Here is a 3,700-nt window from a genome sequence, read left to right as displayed (position 1 = left end):
CCACAGTGTCAAAAGCAGCAGACAGATCGAGGAGCATGAGGAGGGAAGGCGAGCCAGCATCAGCTGCCATTCGTAGGTTGTTTGTGACTCTGACCAGGGCTGTTTCGGTGCTGTGAGCAGAGCGGAAACCAGACTGGAATTTTTCAAAGAGGTTGTTATGCTGGAGGTGGTCCTGAAGATGAGCAGCAACAACTTTTTCCAGTACTTTGGAGAGGAATGAGAGATTGGAAATGGGCCTGTAATTTGAGAGTGTCTCTGGATCAAGGGTAGGTTTTTTTAGAAGTGGTCTGATTATGGCAGTTTTAAGGGCAGGTGGAACATTGCCAGACTGGAGGGAGTGGTTTATTACAGTGGTAATCAGAGGGCTTAGGGCAGAGGTGTAAGCTTTGACTAGAGCTGTAGGAAAGGGGTCGAGGTCACAGGTGGTGGGTTTCATCCTTTGGATGATCTTCTCAACCTCTTGCTGGGAGCAGTGTAGGGTCTGGGGCACTGCAAGCTGTGAGTGGACAGCTGGGCTGGCCAGTGTTGAGGATCTAGGAAAGGAAGAGTGGATTGAGTCTATTTTTGTTTTGAAAAAGTCCAGGAAATTATTACAGTGCTCTTATGTAGTTTCTGTGAGTGAGGGGGTTTGTGGTTTGAGAAGATGATTTATGGTGGAGAACAACTGCTTGGAGTTTCCGGGACTGTTTCTGATGACGTTTGAGTAGAACTGTGACCGTGCCTCTGTAAGTGATTTTGAGTAATCCTTTTGGTGTTCCCGAAAAGCTAGCTTGTGCACAGTGAGACCCGTGGCTTTGTATCTTCGCTCTATGGCACGCCCTGACACCTTCATTTTTCGTAACTCACTGGTGTACCAGGGGGCTGATCGGGAGAAAGTGACTGTTCTGGTTGTTACCGGGGCGTGGAGATCCAGGATAGTCTTTAGGGTGTTGTTGTAGTACTCCACAGAGTCCATGGCTGTTAAACAGTTTGCAGAAAGGAGATGTCGGAGGTCTGATGCCAGAGTCTCTGGGTTGATATTTTTCAGATTTCTGAAGCACATTTGTCGTTTGGGCTTGGTGAGGGTGGATGGTGAGGACATCTTCATGGAAATAGCCTTGTGGTCGGAGACACCCAGATCATAGACCAGAAGACTGCTGAGTTGAGCAGAGTTTGTAATGACCAGGTCGAGTGTGTGCCCCCTCGTGTGAGTGGGGACATCGACAAGTTGTGCCAGATTAAAACAGTTGAGTAATTGGAGGAATTCAGCTGCAAAACGGCAGGTGGGGGAGTTGACATGAATATTCATATCTCCTAGGACTATGATATTGGCCCTAACCCTAACCCTAACCCTCTTGGATATGTGTTCATGTTTGTTCATATTTTACTTTGTTACTTCATGTATTCTTGTGTTCTGTTAAATATAGTGAGTTGGGTTTCTTTTTTTTTACCCCCCCCCCCCCCCCCCCCCCCCCCATTATGTTGAAGTTGGTCGTTTTATACGTTTGTGGTGTAGACATATTTCTATAATCAAGATGTGTTAAATGAATGTTCAGTTGAAAACCCCAAAATACAAGCTAAAAATAAGCCTTGACTAGGACTATTATTATGAGTTGATGTGGACTCTTTAGTAGCTTCTCATCTCTCTCCGCTCTGGTCTTCTTACCCACTTACCGGGTTTTTCTATTCTCTGATTTTGATACTTTTTGCTTTTAGGGCAGAAAGAGAAAAGATTATTTCTGTATTTTGTTTTTGCTTTTGATTATTCACTAAATAATAAAACCACCTGTGCTTGTTGTGAGCTAGGAGACCAAAGGATTTGTATTCCTTAATTTTAATCATTTAATTTCTCTCTCACTCCTCGGTCGTCCGAGGGCAGAGGTCCCCCCCCCCCTCTAGGGTAGTTAAGACTCCTCTTTAATCTCCGGGGGGGCTGCAGCCCGGCGGGGACCGACGTTGACAGTCAGACCTCCTGTTATCTCCTAGTGGGGGGGCGTTTCCCATCCGCTCTGCCGGTCAGAGCCACCGAGCGCTTAGCCTCTCTCGCATCCTTGAGAAGAGGGGGGGCCTTCGGTGACCCTGGGAGGACCGGTTCCTGACCGTGAGTTCTAAAGAAAAATCATTGCTTGTAAAGATCCCCTCGGGCAGTGTTTAAAATATACAGGGTTAGGGTTAGGGGGTCAAGAGCCCGTTAGTGGGGGACGTCTGGGGTTAAATCAGAAAAGGCCTCTTGCCTTGCCTCCGGGTGCCCGGATCCGGGCAGGCGCCCTTTAATTTACCAAGGGTATGTGTGTGTCTCTAGTAAAAAGAAATACAACTAATTATTACTGGATATAACAATTAATTCTACGGTGTTAAATTAGCAAACCACTGTGTGTGGATCGAAACCGTTCAACATTACAAAGCAAAGCGCCTTAAAGTCGGATCATTATTTAGTGAGAAATGATTTTAAAAGTGGATAAACCGACTCAGGAGCAAAATGGCGTCCGCAAAGTTTGTGAATTTCCCCAGAAGTGATTAGAAGTGCAGTGAAATCAGAAGGCTCACTTAGAGCGAAAGGGGTCCGGAGGCAGGCTGCCAAAGAGAAGATCCCACAACATACAAAATCCTCTTGAACAAGTGAAGACTGGGAAAACAAAGCCAGAAGAAGAAGAGCTGCAGAGGTCTGCTGACACAGACAGGAAGTAGCTCAGAGACCAATCAGGAAACAGTCAAGTACATCAAGAAGAAGATGGATGAGGGTCTGTCTGCAGAGAGAAGCATCAACCTGTTCCACTGTCTGAATGAACTGAACGATCGTTCTCTAGTGGAGCAGATCCAACAGTCCCTGAGTTCAGGAAGTCTCTCCACAGATAAACTGTCTCCTGCTCAGTGGTCAGCTCTGGTCTTCATCTTACTGTCATCAGAAGAAGATCTGGACGTGTTTGACCTGAAGAAATACTCTGCTTCAGAGGAAGCTCTTCTGAGGATGCTGCCAGTGGTCAAAGCCTCCAACAAAGCTCTGTAAGGACAGCGGTAGTTGGACTCAGATATCAGAACTTAAAGACTCCGATGTCTTTTCAAATACTTGATTCCTTTTTCCTCATTACGGTCTCTGTGTGGCTGTAACCTGTCAGAGAGAAGCTGGGAAGCTCTGTCCTCAGTTCTCAGCTCTGAGTCCTCTAGTCTGAGAGAGCTGGACCTGAGTAACAACAACCGGCAGGATTTAGGAGGGAAGCAGCTGTCAGCTGGACTCCAGAGTCCACATTGTAAACTGGAGACTCTCAGGTCAGGATATAACAATCTAGTGAACTGATGGTCTCCAAAATCCTGATTTACAACATGGATAATGTGGTTTTCTTCTCACTCTGTTGTTGGAACTTGAAATATCAGAAAGGAATCAGAGTAATGATTTCAGACTGATGACTCAGATTATCAAAGCAACCCCACAGTATCTTCCGATCATATGACATGTTGTTCTGTGTGTTTCCAGTCTGTCAGGCTGTCTGATCTCAGAGGAAGGATGTTCTTCTCTGGTCTCAGCTCTGAGCTCCAACCCCTCCCATCTGAGAGACCTGGACCTGAGCTACAATCATCCAGGAGACTCGGGAGTGAAGTTGCTGTCAGCGGGACTGGAGGATCCTCTCTGGAGACTGGAGGATCCTCTCTGGAGACTGGAGGATCCTCTCTGGAGACTGGAGGATCGTCTCTGGAGACTGGAGGATCGTCTCTGGAGACTGGA

The 3,700-nt window shown here is 46.7% G+C and overlaps 1 pseudogene; it reads left to right on the top strand.

Annotated features, from left to right (window-relative positions):
- The first annotated feature begins 2,458 nt into the window (after positions 1 to 2,458).
- On the top strand, positions 2,459 to 3,697 carry LOC117940839 (annotated as a pseudogene).
- Positions 3,698 to 3,700: the final 3 nt, after the last annotated feature.

This window comes from Etheostoma cragini, unplaced genomic scaffold (assembly GCF_013103735.1).
Source record: "Etheostoma cragini isolate CJK2018 unplaced genomic scaffold, CSU_Ecrag_1.0 ScbMSFa_344, whole genome shotgun sequence".
NCBI lineage: Eukaryota > Metazoa > Chordata > Actinopteri > Perciformes > Percidae > Etheostoma > Etheostoma cragini.
Note: the sequence above shows the minus strand (reverse complement) of the source record. Positions and strands in the feature narration are given on the sequence as shown.